Source organism: Rhinatrema bivittatum, chromosome 9 (genome assembly GCF_901001135.1).
Source record: "Rhinatrema bivittatum chromosome 9, aRhiBiv1.1, whole genome shotgun sequence".
In the NCBI taxonomy this organism is placed as follows: Eukaryota; Metazoa; Chordata; class Amphibia; order Gymnophiona; family Rhinatrematidae; genus Rhinatrema; species Rhinatrema bivittatum.
In genome coordinates, this window is record NC_042623.1 from 64,247,152 (window position 1) to 64,264,396 (window position 17,245).

At 42.7% G+C, this 17,245-nt stretch overlaps 1 protein-coding gene across 1 annotated transcript in view; it reads right to left on the reverse strand.

The window, feature by feature from the left end:
* The window catches only part of CERK (ceramide kinase), a 116,681-nt gene that overhangs the window by 92,037 nt on the left and 7,399 nt on the right, over positions 1 to 17,245 (reverse strand). The gene's annotated exons all lie outside the window — the stretch shown is intronic.

The window sequence follows — 17,245 nt, forward strand, 5'->3', positions numbered from 1 at the left end:
TTAAGAAACGTGAAATATTTCTCATGCCGTCTTATACTTTGCCACATGTAAAAAAAAACCCCAAAAAAACCCCTACTAATACCAAAAATGTATTAGTTCCTCCTTGCTACTCTGGATAGAATTTATACAATGTGAAATGTTAAGGGAATTGCTTTCACTTTTTTTTTTTTTTTAATTTTTCACAAAATGGTCCTCCTGTCTGCAATAAGTTCTGTGCATGCTCCCAACGTCACGGTAACTGCAGAAATCTGTAATGAGTCTGCTATTCCAAGACATCATTGTAGCCTACTACCCTTTAAACAGAAAGAATCAATCACAATTCAAAGTCAAGCAAAACAGGGTGACACCTAACGAAGCTATGCTTGGAAAAAAAAAAAAAAATTTGCTGCCTTTTTCATATTGCTCTGTTCTTCACAGGGATTGCCCCGTATCAAAATTGCTACCCGAAAATGCTTGCTGTGGACTGGTGTTGCTGGTCGGACTACAGAGTGGTGCACTGCCTTGAAGGGCATGCCGGTTCGGATCCCCTCTCCATAAGGTCAAGCTGGGCCTGAGCATACAATGTTCAGGCTGGGGGGGGATGACTGTTCTAGTGATTGCCCTCGCCCCTTAATCAGCAGTGTAGGGGGGTGCATTTTGGACCAGTGAAGGTTACAAGTTTGATTCAAACTGCTTCGTGCGTCTCTAAACACGAAATGATTTTCACAAAACAGACATGAGCCTTTAAAATATTGCTCAGTCAATAAAAACCATACTCCGTAAATTATGCCAGCTCATCTTCTAAAAGGCTATACAACATTTGTTTTGTTTAGTAACAGGAAAAAAAAAAGACATTTGCAGAGGACCTGCATTTGATTCTGGGGTTAGGATTTCCACTTCTCACACCAGCCAGAGCTGGGGACAATACAGAGGTGGTGTTCAGGCCCTAGTCATCAAGCGACACCAGATTTAGGGAAGACAACTGCAGGATTCCCAAAAGCCCTGTTGCATGAACTCTGGCTGAGGATCGTGGCCGCAATGAGCAGACTAAGGGAGCTGGGAAGGGATAGTAGAGAGAGGAAAAATTCCCGGGGGATATGCGAAAGCAAGCTCACGGCACCAGAGCCCCCCCAATGTCAATTCCAATTGAAGGGGAAGCCCAAATAAGCAAGAAGCAACTGCTAGGCACAAAAACAAACAGGATACCCAGCTTTCCTTAATATGTCACACATGAAGCAAAGGTAACATCTGGTGACCCATGCACAGAGTCAAAGTACATTTTTCTTTTAAAGACATAATACTTCCTTTGATCAACCTTTAAAGCAGTAATGGCTCCTATTCAAGTTCATTTTTGCTGTGGGAAGTCAACCAGTTAAAAGAAAACCAGCCAAGTCGCCTTTTACCAGCCTAACTAATGTTTTAAGATGTAAGCTTTTGGGACTGCTAGAGAGGGTCCTAAATCTATTTTCCCATAAGTAGGAGGTACAGCTGCTTTTACAAAGAAAGAAAAGACATTCAATAATTTTATTTATAATACACCTTCTTAAAAGTGTTCAAGGCATGCTACAGCAGTTTACAAAATATAAACAGTTTATAATATAAACATCCATATCATTACCAATATATAATATAAAATAATAAAATCAGCTAATACATATAAACACCATATCATATAAAGATAGATGGTATAACAATAAATGGCACTAAACAAACCTCAATACACACACACACACACACACACACTAATACACATATGTACCATCTACAGCTGTAGCCCTTCTTTCAAACCTGTGGTGCTCATGAATGAAGCCATTCTACATTTGATACAAGCAGCAGAGGCTGACTGTGTACTTGCCAGATAAATTTGGCATAAAATGTGGTTCAAAACAATAAGAACTCAGTTATGAAAGGTCAAACCAGTAGAATTAAACCAGGTGATGCACCATGGTAAATATGAAGGACTATGATTAAGTTAATCAAAATTATGTAAATAGAGGCGAGTCATGATCTCCGTTTTTCCTTCCTCCTGTCTCTACTGGCAACTTGCCAGTCACTGTTACTTTTCACACTTAAAAGCATCACACCGTATTTATATATTTAATAATATTTTATTACACTCCTCTCAGAGACATCAAATTGTGGTACAAGCCCAATAAAACTCATCCCCTCTCTTCTTAAACTCTGATGGATCCTACAACTTCTCACAATTCAGACAAATAAACTACATTTAATGGAACAAATGCATCCAAATTAAACAAAAACATTTAAGAAACCATCATAAAAATCTCTTCCATCTCATAACTATCCTAATTCTTAGACCCCCAAGTCACCTGCAATCCTAGGTTATTATATCTACGCTCACATTCCCAGACTCAAATTAATATCAAATGTACTCATACATCCATTAACCTAAACTGGTAAAAAGCTAGGCCTTAACCAGCTTTGCCTCTAGGCTTACCACTAATGGCAAGGTATTCTACACTTTTGGACAAAATTAACTAAAAGCAATATGATGGGTAACAGGAAGCACCAAAAGATTTTTGGGATGAAAGCAAGTATCTAACTGGATTACAATGTTTTGCTAGCTTGGCCAGATATTGCAGTGTGCTTCAACAAATACATTTAAATCTCAGAAATCTCAAGCCTGCTAGTGATTAATTGATGCATTATGATTTTTAAATCTGTCAATGTCAGAATCACAATAGTCAGATTTGCTTAAGATGATAAAAATATAGAACTCACCACAGATGAAATTTGAGTTTTTGGGACTCAAACAAGTAAGCACAGACAGTGGGATTACCAGTCGACTGTCCCTATGGCTAATATGGAATGCCTCCAGTTTAGCTGGGATTTAATTTTAATCTGTTCTGATCAAACTAATCTGGCCAAAGCACTCAAATCAAACATTGATATTTGTAATGGCTCCCTTTTGATCTCCATCAACTGGAGCCACAATCTGAATGTCAACCACATATAGATAGCTATCCAGATTGAATGAATTAATGACATCATTTACATTTATTAAAACCATCAGCTACAAGAACCATGGATACATTAATCAAGAGTGACGCCACTACCGACCCTGGGGAACTCCCATTCCTATCCTGAAGATAAAACCTGCACCATTAAAGCACCCACCAGCCACCCCCAGACTGATCCAGCCCAAGCAAACAGGCGCAAGCGATCTAGCGCATCAAAAGTAGCCCAAGACGTAAAGTATTAATAGCCTGTGTCTGCTATTAATCTAATATTTAGAATGCTAAGCAAGACTGTCTCGTTACAGAGTCCTCTTTGGCATCCTGATTGGTATTCATATAGTATCTTTTTTTAATCTATAAATGCTTGAGTATAGGATAACTTTCTTTTAGGAAACCTGATTGAAATGTTAAGTGTGATAAACTTCAAACGATAACTCTTGACCTTCCCAATACCTAACCTCCCCTTTTTTGGGGCAAGGTCTCAAGTTGTGAAATTTTCCTTGTGCTAAATCAACACGAGCTATCTCAACAGCTTCACTAATTTAGATGGAGCTGGATTTAATGCACAAGTGGGTGGTCTCATTTGTTTTAATTTTTTCTCAACCTCTCAAGCTGAAGCATCCCTAAATTTTGAAAACAAACCCAAGTCTATGGAGCCACTATTTCTGATCCCTAAAGAAGTTGATAGCAAAGTAAGGGGTCCACATAGACTGTCGTCAGCGGCCCTGACTTTATAGGTCCTTGGGAAAGCCTTTGACATATTCCAACTATCTTCTCAGTTCAGTAAGTAACCAACTCCATACCGGACAGACCTGAGTCATGCTCTCCGTTCCATACGATGGTGCTAGTAATTTAGCATCTACTTTTGCAAGTTCCCTAGGACAATCCTCAGTCAGGGATAACACCTTCTGGAAATGAATTTTTTTTGTTTCCCTAAGCAGCCAGTTATATTCACAGTAGCATAGTCTACAAGCTTCCTTAATTCTGATGGATCCTTCCTCCACTTCTTTTCAGCTTGTCTAATCTGTTTTTTTGGCTAAGCAAAGGCCAAAGGTATACCAATACCAACCTGTAGCTTTCTGTACATTAATGGAAAATTATTTTACGGGGAAACCTGCAGCACAAAGTTGTGCAATTTTACATTCCAGTTAAAAATCACTGAATCAATACAAGGATCCTGCAGATGCTCACTCTCTTTATCATATAAAAATGGCCAAAAGATCCAGATCCAAATTCTTTACAGATCACCCATTTTTGAGCACAAGGGAATGACCAGTCTAGAGACTGTGTACAGTTTAACCAAGTCATCTCTAGAAATGATCTATGCACTAAATCCAAATTAAAACCAACTAGTCTAAGTCAGTTATCCATTGAACATAATTCGGTTCTTCTCCTGGTGTAGGGGCATCAATATGAACATTATAATCCCCTAAAAAGATCAAAAATGACCCATCTAAAAGTAATTCTGCACATAAACTCATTAGTTCCTCCAAAGATGATCTATGTCCCTATGGAGGACAGTATACCAGTAAAAAAAAAAATAAATTGCAATTTAAATATACTAAATAGCTGAAATTTCTGAAAATTTTAGGTGACAAATGGCAAGAACCTCTAGATTCAAATGGGATTGATAAATTGCTAACCCACTCCACTACTTATCTGGATGGTCCTTATGAAAGAAGTGTGAACCCATTAGGGCAAGCCCGAGTAAATCAAATGGTATTACGAGGAATAGTGTAGGATTCAGAAATATACAACATAGCTAAAGAAAATTCCGTAATACATCATTGTTGGTTGGTCTTATTTTTGATCAAACGTGCATTATTGAACCCCAGATGCATGGATCCTGCCACTCTAAGATCCCAAAGCCTTCCTTATAGGCATGGACGTTAAACATTTGGCACAGTCAACTCCTTTCTCTTCAGTATATATACTGAACACAATCCAATGACCCCCATACCAGCCCTAGTAATGCAGTGCCTTGTTAATTTCAGGTGCGCACGAAGGGACGCATAGAGGGGAAGACCCTTTGGTGTGGCCCTTAGGCAGACTCTCCATCAGGTGGGCCCTTTGCTGATAACCACCCCCTCTTCAAGGGGCCTTGTGGGTGCTGAAGTATGTCACACATCACTCTTGGGAAGCAGGTCCACAGGGCTCCTACAGGAGCGGAATGGCAACACTTGGTGCTAAGACGACGGGACACGATGGCTCAAGCACTCCAGGACTCTCAGGGATAAAGTGCCAAGTGCAATAGCATAAGCAGTCTTCTGGGCAGCCACAAGGGGCCTTGTGGGCACCAAAATATATGTCGGCACCCGCTATGGGATGCTAAAGTTAAAAACACTACATGAAATTAAGATTATAGGCTCCCTTTACCCAAAGAGAAACAATCCCACCCGACAAGCCTCTTTCCTAGTCCCCCTTTCAGAACCATTATAGTACATGAGAATTAGGTCACTTATCGCCATTATTTTAATTACAGCAAAGGATTCAGCTGACTTGCGTTCTTTACAGTCTGTAGTCTCCGAGACACTCCAGACAGTCAGTGGAATCACTTCCCTACAGCATTAACTGCATGCAATAACCAAATAAACAATAATTAACTGTACAGAGATGTTCACAGACATAAGCTAACTGCATAAGTGCATGGCTTCTCTCCAAGTAATAGTTAAGGTTCAAGCAATTAACACATATAACCACTGGAGATGGGCAAACTTCACAAAAAAAAAAAAAAAAAAAAGCTGCAGAGTAATGTAACATAGAAACAGAACCTGCCAAGAGATATGGACTATAAGGTCCATCTAGCCTTCCCAATTTACTTCCCCATTATAGTGCCACAGATCCTAGTTGACCTCTGGCTTTTCCGGCAGTAATTTTTATAGGTTTAGCAAACTTCTTTTCTGGCAAAAATTTGATGTGGATTTTCATGAAATCAGCAATGAGTTTTCAGATTCAGGAGAAATCCCGAGCAAAATCGGTCCAGCACAGATTTCTGTGCATCATGAACTATCAAATTTCAATAAATATGCCCACGTGGCCCAAATTTGCCAGGATTCATTAGCCCCCCTCCCCCCCCTTCTAAAATGTACCAGGTTCAATCAGCATGCCAAATATTTCACACCCCTCTTCTAACCACTTCAATAAAGAGTACCCGAGTATAAAACCACATTTCCCTAAAGACACGATCCTTTCATGGAAGCAACTCGAGGATTCTTTCACTCTAGTAAATTTGGGTTATAACTATGTTTTGTGTTTTTGGCAGTGCAAAAAAAAAATCCACCTCCTCCTCCTCATTCTGGCTCCACATAAACACAGCACACTGCACAAAGCAGACTGTATTGGAAAGCAATGCCTTTTACAAGCACCTAGAACGCTACCAGGCTTTTCTTTCGAAGAGGTCTTTAATTTCTTTTAACCGTTTCGGTATGAGCAAATTCGTAAAACTTTTAATCCAAGTTTTAATTTTTAAAATTTTGATACTTCAAGTTATGTCTTAGACTGCAAATCAGTCCTATTTCTGGCATCGCTCTATCAAATTTAGAGGTCTGCAGGAGTGGCATTTTCAAGTCCGTTGTCCAGAATCATGCATGACGATAGCGGCTGCTGGTCCTCGATAAATGTGCAGAATTTGCAGAGCTTTATTTTTTTTCACTGCCCAAATATATACGCACAGAACCAGCAAGGGAGACTCTGGCCCAAACCTCTCGTGCCAATTACTCCAAGAGCCCTCCCTCTTCTCGTTCAAAAAGTCAATTGTTGCCACAACTTGGAAATGCCAGATCAGCTCAACCTTAAAATTAATATGCACTTTGTGGAATATGCATCTCAAAATGAAGACTGGTCAGGCCCTAGGAGAAGTAAAGCATTCCAAATACAGCAGAACCACTCAAATAGCATCTTCTCCCAGCAGCTGAGGAAGATGAGCCGTACCTGAAGGATACTGCTCAGTGAGTCGACCTACCAGGCCTCTTGCTCTGTGCAGCACTCTTGCCAAGCAGAGCCCTGGGGGAAAACAGGATATTCTGTTTAACACCATCGATTATACAACTTGACACATCTGATGGAAACGCTGCACGTGTCGCCACAGTTTAAGAAAGCAACGCATCTTCAGTGGCAAGAACGTGAAAAACAAGGCTGTAATTTCATAGAGTTTTAAATTTAAAAAAAACAGCATAAACATCTTACTAGGTTTTCCTCAGTATCCACAGCTCCTGAAAACAGGATGAAACAACCCCCATGATTTCACATGTCCACTTTCCTAAATAAAATTTTCTTCCTTGGTTACCACCATGAAATAAAAAAATAGAAGATAAAATGATAACTTTTCAAGTGAGATGCACTGGCTGGATTCCTTAGACTTGGCACACAATAAACAGGAACACGAAAACCCAAGTGTTTTTAAACCAAGCATCCTACAGCAAGGATTTTAACTGAAAAGTGAAAATTAAAATTTTAAGTCCCAGAGATATCAGCAAGCCGGACAGCGTGCCCTGCATTGCACAGCATCACGTACCAGGACACCGAATCCAAAAACTACATTTGTTAAAGGAAATTTTTGTATAAAGCAAGTAAAAAAAAAAAAAAAAAAAAAAAAAAAGGATAGAACAGTCTTAGAAATGCTTCATTAACAAAGCCCAACAATGGCCGATGTTTCACGAATGCTTCTTCAGGAGTTGCTTCAATGATATGTAACAGGGGTGGGCAAACTTAAAAAAAAAAAAAAGCCACAATACTGGTGCTTATCGGAACAGGGGCCAGAGTTCCCCTTTGTAAGTGGGGAGGGGTCCCCCTTAAGACTCCATGAACAGCAACCATACCAATAAAAAGATTAATTCAACAATTAACAAACATAAGAACATAAGAACATGCCATACTGGGTCAGACCAAGGGTCCATCAAGCCCAGCATCCTGTCTCCAACAGTGGCCAATCCAGGCCATAAGAACCTGGCAAGTACCAAAAAACTAAGTCTATTCCATGTTACCATTGCTAATGGCAGTGGCTATTCTCTAACGGGCGGATTTTAAAAGCCCTGCTCGCGTAAATCCGCCCGGATTTACGCGAGCAGGGCCTTGTGCGCCGGCGCGCGCAAAACCCCGGGACGCGCGTAGGTCCCGGGGTTTTCGGAAGGGGGCATGTCGGGGGGGGGGGGGGGGGGCGGGAACCAATGACGCGGCGTTTCGGGGGTGGGGCGCGGCATTTCGGGGGCGGGACCGGGGGCATGGCACCGGGCCTGGGGCGTGGTCCAGGCCTTCGGACCAGCCCCCGGGTCGGAGCACAGCGCACCAGCACTCCGCTGGCGCGTGTAGATTTATGTCTGCTTCTCGCAGGCGTAAATCTACGGACAAAGGGAGGGGAAGGTGAGGGGAGGGCGAAAGAGAGTTCCCTCCAAGGCCGCTCCGATTTCGGAGCGGCCTTGGAGGGAACGGAGACAGGCTGCGCGGCTCGGCGCACGCCGGCTGCCCAAAATCGGCAGCCTTGCACGCGCTGATCCAGGATTTTAGAAGATACGCGCGTATCTTATAAAATCCAGCGTACTTTTGTTTGCGCCTGGTGCACAAACAAAAGTACGCGAACGCGCTATTTTTAAAAATCTACCCCTAAATGAACTTAATAGCAGGTAATGGACTTCTCCTCCAAAATCTTATCCAATCCTTTTTTAAACCCAGCTACACTAACTGCACTAACCACATCCTCTGGCAACAAATTCCAGAGTTTAATTGTGCTTGAGTGAAAAAGAACTTTCTCCGATTAGTTTTAAATGTGCCCCATGCTAACTTCATGGAGTGCCCCCTAGTCTTTCTACTATCCGAAAGAGTAAATAACAGATTCACATCTACCCGTTCTAGACCTCTCATGATTTTAAACACCTCTATCATATCCCCCCTCAGTCGTCTCTTCTCCAAGCTGAAAAGTCCTAACCTCTTTAGTCTTTCCTCATAGGGGAGCTGTTCCATTCCCCTTATCATTTTGGTCGCCCTTCTCTGTACCTTCTCCATCGCAATTTTATCTTTTTTGAGATGCGGCGACCAGAATTGTACACAGTATTCAAGGTGCGGTCTCACCATGGAGCGATACAGAGGCATTATGACATTTTCCGTTTTATTCACCATTCCCTTTCTAATAATTCCTAACATTAGTTGAAAATTCATCTATTGTAGAACTATGCACAGCTGCGAGTCCAAAGAATGACCGGTCCTTGCGTGGCAGGGCCTGGCCAGCTCTGTTTCACTGAACAAAAAGACAGAACATACAGGGATCAACATATGGGACACTGAGCAAGCCCGGAGGAAAATGCGCCTTCAGCTAGCTGCCAGAGTGTCTCAGTTACCTCTGCGGGGGACAGGATTTGAGAAAAAGGTTGTACAACTGTTTTTTTTTCCAGAAAGGAGCAAAACTAAAGAACAAAGGGAGAAGGGAGCATATGGTCAGCAATAATGAACGGGTGTGAACAGGTGGAGGCTGAACATTGGGATGTAACAAAGGAATGACAAGTGACCGTGTCCTGGCTGTCACGTACACGCACACACAAAAGGAAGCTATTGGCGAGATGATTTTTGGAGATAAGTGCGCAGGGATATCTTGCAACGTGTAGCATTCCCTCCCCAGGAAGGAGAGCTGGCAGTAAACCTTAACTATTAAACACAAAGGGAGACTGATTTTGTATGCACCAAGATATTTGCTGGCTACAGAATGAATGTTTTCAAATGGTACAAATTGGCTCTGTGTGTATCTCTGTCTGTCTGCTAGGTTCTGGAAAGTAAGAGAAAACCTGGGGACAAGCACCTACCTACCTGGAAGGTTTAGTCCACATTAGCCTTCTGATTCCTCACCCCCTAGCAGGGAGGACAGACAAAACAGACATAACAGATATCACCCAATAATTAAAACTAGCAAGGATTTAAAAAAAAAAAAAAATTCCCCGCTCTCCATACCTGTGAACTTTTGATTTCCAGATGCCGAGATTGTCAGGGATTAGTAGGCCAGACATGAGCTTTCTCTCTCATCCACACACACACACATAATGCTTTCTCATCCATGCACGCTCTCATCAACTCCCTCACATACACACAAACATACACACACACACTCACTCACTCACTGACTCCAAGATCCCCCCTCCCCCTCAGGCAATCACCCATTCATTCTCATACACACAGGACCTCCAGGCAGGCACCCATTCATTTTCTCTCACACAGCAGCCTCACAGCCTCTCTTGCTCCTCAGATGCCGCTGTCACTATTGCCACATGCCGGGGAGGAGCACATCCATTGTCAAAGCTACTCTGCTGCTCCTCTCTGCAGGCCACGCGGTATTGAAGAGTCGTGGTTAGTACTTGCTCCATGCTGATCTCGTGTATCACAAGATCAGCACAGAGAACATTCTGCCCTTGTGAGCTTTTAATACTACTCGAGTCCTACAGAGATGGCAGATGGGGCTTGGTTCGCCTGCACAGCTTCTGCACCACCGGGAGGCAGGAAAGAGATGGGCCTCTTCTCTTCGCTGCACCCCTCCCCTTGCCCGCAGCTGCCCAGCTTCTTCTCTTTGCCACTGGTGGCCTCTTCCTTTCTTCACTGCCAGTGGCACGGCACCCACCGGCAGCCGCACGGCTTCTTCGCTTCGCCACCAGCGTTCATGGGGTCATCCAACAGCCTCATGGGTCTCTTCTCTCTTCGCAGCCGGTGGGATGGGACCTGCTGGTGGCACAGCTCCTCCTCTTCCTGCCCCGCTGCTCCTGCTGAGGGGGATGTCACTTCCGGCCACTGATATCCAGCTCTAAGTCATCAAAGGCTTGCGATGTCAGGTCATTGTTGATGACGCTGAAGGTGGCGGCACGCTGGATCGAATGGGGCAGATTGAGGAGGAGGGCCAGAAAAAAAAATCTATCATCGGGCCGGGTTTGGCCAACCCTGATATATAATAAACATCGTTGTCAGTAGACCGCTGTCATTAACTTCTCAGACAAAAAAACAAAACAAAACACTCACAGTGTCCTTAGACTCAGCACATATAATTTTATCACATACTTGTGTCCCTACTATAGATATATTGCATAGCATTTATGTTCGGGACATACTCAAGACCTGCTTATGTTATGAGATGCTTCAAAACTGGTTTAGAACATCTCTTTTTTACTTTTAAATAACTAAGGAACTACCATTTTACTTGTCCTACATTTTAGCGTACGTTAGGGAGCTAAATGGACATTCAGAAAGATATCCACTGGCAGAAATATACACGGCCTGTACTAATATGCAACCGGTATCAGTTACAAATTTTACTATCAGGGCTGGTCCAACAACAGAGCTGTGCAGTTGACCTGGGCTCAATTTCCAGGCACAGCACCTGCAGCGCACAACGCTCTCTGGACCAGAAAGAGACCCAGTCATCGTGCCACCCGGACACTTACAGACCATGGTCCCTGTGTCTCACCAAAGACTGGGCTAGATGAGCAGATAAGAGGGAATAAACAATGAGGAATTACCCTGTAAATGAAGGCTCATGGTACCGGAGCCCCAGTTAGGGCAGGTTCAAATTTAGGCACAAGCCAAAAGGAGAAGGAGGAGTCCAATAAAAAAAACAAGCATACGTTCCACAACCCAGTCATTTTGTTAATGATTCAAGCAGCTATCCTGCAATTCTCCTGAGCCCTGAGGGTGGTCATTTTCATCACAGTGTCAAATACCCTCACGTGGGATGACACTGCTAAACGCCAAATTAGAGCCAGTGAATGAGGTAATCTGTGACCCTAGCTAACATGGCTGCTCCCAGAGGTCAAGAGAGCAGTTTTAACAATAAATGGCCTTACAGTGACTTTGCATTTCTTAGATTGGATTAAATAATAAAAGTCCAGATATAAATACAATCAGACAATTGCAATACCATCCAGACTTAAGTCAACAATGTAACTTAGACCAAGCTACTCCCCGACTATCCATTCCCAGCCCCTTCCTTTCTTTCAGTTCTCCCACCCTGATCCAGTTGATCCTCAGCTATCTACAAGTCACACATCAGGTATAAAAATGTGCTGCTCCTACAAACTGAAAAATTAATCCTCTACTGTATGAAATGTCTTTATCTTTCCTTTTTCAATGGAATGGTCTTCTCAAAAGCTGCCGTCTAGCCCAGCAGATTGAGCCATGCCATAAACAAAATTACCATTGCTTCTTTGCAGTTTCTAGTTACTTTCCTTTGGGCTACTTCTGCAGTCTTACACCATTTGCTCTCATGTCTCACATCTAAACCAAATACCACCCATACAAAAGGAGGAGGAACACTGCTGTTTACCATTCTTTCTATTTTAGGATGATCCAACATGTGTCTGCATGATACCATTTGATTACACCCTAGTCAATCAGTTTTAAAGACAGCTGGGTTAATCTTATTGCCAGTCTTTTTGTGCAATCTACGGTAGATCATTTGTTTTATATGAAGCAAGTCTTTGTATTATCCCTTGCATAAGAATCGTTTTTTCTATACAGCTCCTCACTTCTTCTAGCAATGGTTTCCTTTCATTATCTTCTCAGTTCTGCTTGATGCAAAAATCGCTGGTATTACAGCTTTCCATCTGTATTTTTAAATATTCCGCAACCAAATGAGCTTGAAGTAGCTGGAAAACCCCTGTTGGCTAAGGTTGATCTTTCAAAACATGCATAAAATATTTGATTAGTTTTCCTTAGAAAAGAATGCACAACCCCTGTCCGAGGACCACACACAAGGTATGGGCTTTCAGGGTTATCAAAAAATATGCAAAATTAACTCAGTCATTTGATCAGTTGCATGCAAATATATCCAATTGATATTCATTGTGGCTATGCTGAAAACCAGATCAGTTTGTGGCCCCTCCAAGGCTGGGGTGCTGCGCACTACTCTCGAACTTTTCATGAATTCCTATGAAAATCTCAGATACCAAGGTCACTGACAAAAGGATTCCTGATCAAGAATTCACAAACACTTTATTTTTGACCTGGCAGTTTCCTCCTGCTCCTTTGTATTTCAAGTGCAATGGGAAACATGAGCCTTCATTTGAAACTGCCCAGAGATTTATTGCACCTGTTTTATATCTGCTCCCAATTTATGTTTTACAGACATTGCGGTGATGGGTCCTGGGCTGGAGGCCTTGGAGCAGGGCTCCCTCCAGAACTCTACAACCATGGGACCCTGAATCCTTGACCAGGCCTTCCTCCCAGGGTTGTGACTGCTACCCTCTGCAGCAACCCCAGCCCCAACCAACCCAGAGGAGTAGATGACCCCAACCTGGGGACTGAACCAGGTCCCTTCTGCATGGTGGCGCACAGCAGTTACTGAGGCCCTCAGAAGTATTTTATGAAAAGAAATTAAAGTTTTGGAAAAAAATGATATTATAATTCACTATATTCTCCAAGCCTTATTTATCGCAAAGACCTCTGCAAGAGCTGCAACTGAATTCATTTTGCTTTGGACAGCTCCAACACATTATAAAAGCAATAAGTACAATGTGCCTTGGAAATTCTTAACTTTAGCAAGGGAAGGCATTCATTACACAAAACGACATACAATAAGCTATCGATAATTAGGTAGTCAACCAAAGCATTAGCCAGAACTATAAAAACAAAAGTAAAATGAATGGCGTTCCCAGCAAGACCAGGTATCGTTATGCGTTTACTGGGCTAGAGCCGAGCTTTTACTCTGTGATCGGAATTTAGAGGCAGCCTCGCCCTGGAGTTGCAAAGAAAAATGTATCCCGCCGATAACCTTAATAAAAAGGGATAATGTCCATTTCCCCCGGCTTTGGCGGGTAAATGCTGCAACAGTAATTTGCATTCCATTAGGTGCAGAATGTCAGGCGCAAGTAGTGAGCATCAATCAGGTGCAGGTCATGCAGAGGAGGAGAAAAAGGTGTCTGGCCACACTCAATTTATTCCAAAACAGACAATGAAAATGCAGGCAAACAACAACAACAAAAAAAAAAAAAAAGGAAGCAGTAAATGCAGTTATACAAGGGCAGAATCTCATTACAGTCTAGAGCGACCCATGTATGGAGTCTGAGAAAGCATTGTTTTTGATAGATCGCATGAATTATTCATGCGAAGACTCAATAGTGCATTAATTTCTAATACAGCAAAAGGCCTTTTATTTTCCCCTGTTCTTTGGAAACACTCTGGAGTGTCAGCACCAGAGCTAACTGTGATTAAGCTCTGGGACTTGCCCCATCATTTCATTTCAAGGAGGGGGGTTGTGTACTGGTGGGGGTGTGTGTGTAGAGCTGCCCCCTCCCCCCACTGTTGTTTTTTTCTTCGTATGTGCTTCCTCACGGAGTCCATGAGTGCATGCACTTCCTTGGGAACATGCATATGTGCAAGATGTTGGCTGTTTTCATTTGCTTCCATTCTGACTTGTACAAGCTTTGGAGCTGTCCACTGGGCCCAGGCCAGCATGGTGCCAAGAGGGTACCCAAGCACGGTGACTGCCTACCCCAGCAGGAGCACCCCCACTGCTCTCCTCTACCTGGCCAAGCTGGCTGCTGGGGGGGTTGTGTACGTAGAGTGAGGGGAGGAACGTTCTGTTGCATTCTGAAATTACTACAACTTTTATTCTGGTCCAAGAAGTATAATTCTGCCTTTTTAAAACACAATAAATAAATAAAATAAATAAAAAACTGGAAACTAAGTTTTTAAAAATATTTTCCAAAATGTAAAAGTACTGTAAAACAGAGGGCAGAAAAGATGGCTGATCAGAGCACAGATGGGTCTGATTTAAATGACAGCTTTCCTACCATTTTGCATGAAAAGGAAAAATTCAATATATGTGGTGCAAAATGAAAATTTCTCTGCAAACTGATGCCCTGGCTGAGCACCATGTTTCTAGGCAACTCTGGTGTCTTCTCACCACTGCACATGTGTTACTATGCTGTCTTGCTGTCATCAAATATTTAAGGAAATGAATCTCATCTTAGTACTTTATTAGTAGTGGACAAAACATCTACAAATTGTTTACAGAGATGTTTATATACTGCACTGCAAATCTTGGCATTTTTAATTGCAGTCATAATAGATTAAGGGAATGCATGAATCCACCGGGCGGAGTGCATTTCAGACTGTCAGCCAGGACAGGAAGTGATGCCTGCTGAAACCAACAATTATAGCAAGTCATACACTTGAATGTCATGGCTCTAGTTGACGCACACTGCTGCTCAGATCAGACTGACGTGGCAGCAAAAGAAACTGGTTGGCACCAAGACTGGTAGTGGAGGCAAGATGATTGGGGTTTGTAAAATCGCACAGACCCAGCAATAATCAAGAGGCCTGCACCGCTGAAAGGAGGAGGTGGCAACAAGGAGATTCCGTACTGGACCCCAAGCAGAAGGGGGCCCTAGAGCATTACAAGGATGAAAAGACAGCAGCCAGCTTGGCCAGGTAGAGGAGAGCAGTGGGGGTGCTCCTGCTGGGGTAGGCAGTCACCGTGCTTGGGTACCCTCTTGGCACCATGCTGGCCTGGGTCCAGTGGACAGCTCCAAAGCTTGCACAAGTCAGAATGGAAGCAAAGGAAAACAGCCAACATCTTGCACATATGCATGTTCCCAAGGAAGTGCATGCACTCATGGACTCCGTGAGGAAGCACATACGAAGAAAAACAAAAACCAGTGGGGGGAGGGGGCAGCTCTGGGCTTAAAATGCACATACATCTGAGAAATACTGGGTACCCGTGCTTTACCTGCAAGCTAAGGTAGGGGGTCACCCAGACCCTTTCTGGTTGAGTACAGGTTTTAACATAAAACCAGAATTACCACCTACTCTGCACCTAGGTTCACAGTGCCTACTTCACCCCATTTAAAGAAAGCAATCTAGAAATTCTTGGAAAGTACAAGTAGCAAAACAAAATGAAATCAGGAGGGAATTATTCTTTGCCTCATGTCCCACTTAAAAATATCTTTGGGGCAAATATAAAAATCAGGTCTGCATCATATATATATATATATTTTATTTACCATCTAAAGGTTACGTAACCTTCAGATACAAACCTTTCTCCCCCCTAGATATGTTACACTGCTATTCCGTTCTGCACTATTCACTCTCTCTTTACGTTCTGTTCTATGCCCAGTGAGGAAATACTCAAAGGACAAAACATGGATCAGTTTCCATTTGTGCTCACACAATCCTGGAGTCGACTCCAAAAACACCTTTCAAAATCCACTTTGTCCATTTAGTAGTTGCTCCTGGAATAACCAAATTAGATCAGTTATTCTAGGATTAACATGGAACTCACTCTCCAGTCACCACCTTGGGTGTGAACCCAAGCAGCGGTGACCCCAGAATGAATGTGCTAGAATCTTATGTGACTGGTGGCTCAGCACTTAGGGAGCAAAACTGCATCCCCAGGAACTAAAATGACACTCATTTGCTTAGAATAATTTCTCTCTAGGTGCTCTTATGAAAGCACACTACCCACTGTACACACCGACCAGGCACGTCACCTATGAAAACGAGAGAATATATGGAGACAACCTGTAATTAACAGAAAAATGTTAATGTGGGACATTTATTGCTGTGGAACAATGAACACCCAGTTTTTTTTTTTTTCAAGTATAAATCATTCAGGGAAATAGCCAATTATAGAGATGATTCATTTTATGATTTCCTGTGCAGTGTGCTCACGCTGCACTGCCCATGGAGAAAATCATTAACATATCAAAGCAGATGCTAAGAGAGGGATATGCAAATCACCACAGCAATTATAACTGGAAATTTCACTTCGTCAAGTGTCAAATAATATAGGAATACGATGCTTTGAGTTTGCATCCTCTTTCACACACGTTAGGATAAAGAATGCTTCGCCCTGCAGCAAGGAGGGCAGTTGTGTTCAAGAATTATTTAAATATGAGTATCCAGTATTATGCATAGTTCTCAGCTGTGTAAGAAGATGCAAATCGCATAACTGTAGGGTTCTGGTGTGAGGTGAGTTAATTCTCTGTACAGCCCAGCAGCAACTGCTGCTCACTACTGGGCTATCAGAAGCCTTCATCTCGCATGCACAACACTGGGATGTTTTCTTTACCCTCCCTTACCATCTAGGCCAAGATGGCAGCAGTCCAGGCAGCTTCCTTTGGAGGCCGGTGTTGTCTACCAGGTGGTACATGTTGCTGATAACTGCAACAGCGTAACAGGACACTCCCCGTGTCCTGCTCTGTATGACTGCCAGATTGCTAAAAAAAAAATAAAATAAACCTCACTGCCAGGAACTGGCAGTGAAATAATTCATATTCTCACAGCAACACAGTTCTGGGCCTTGCAACACCAGGCCCTTGCAGACT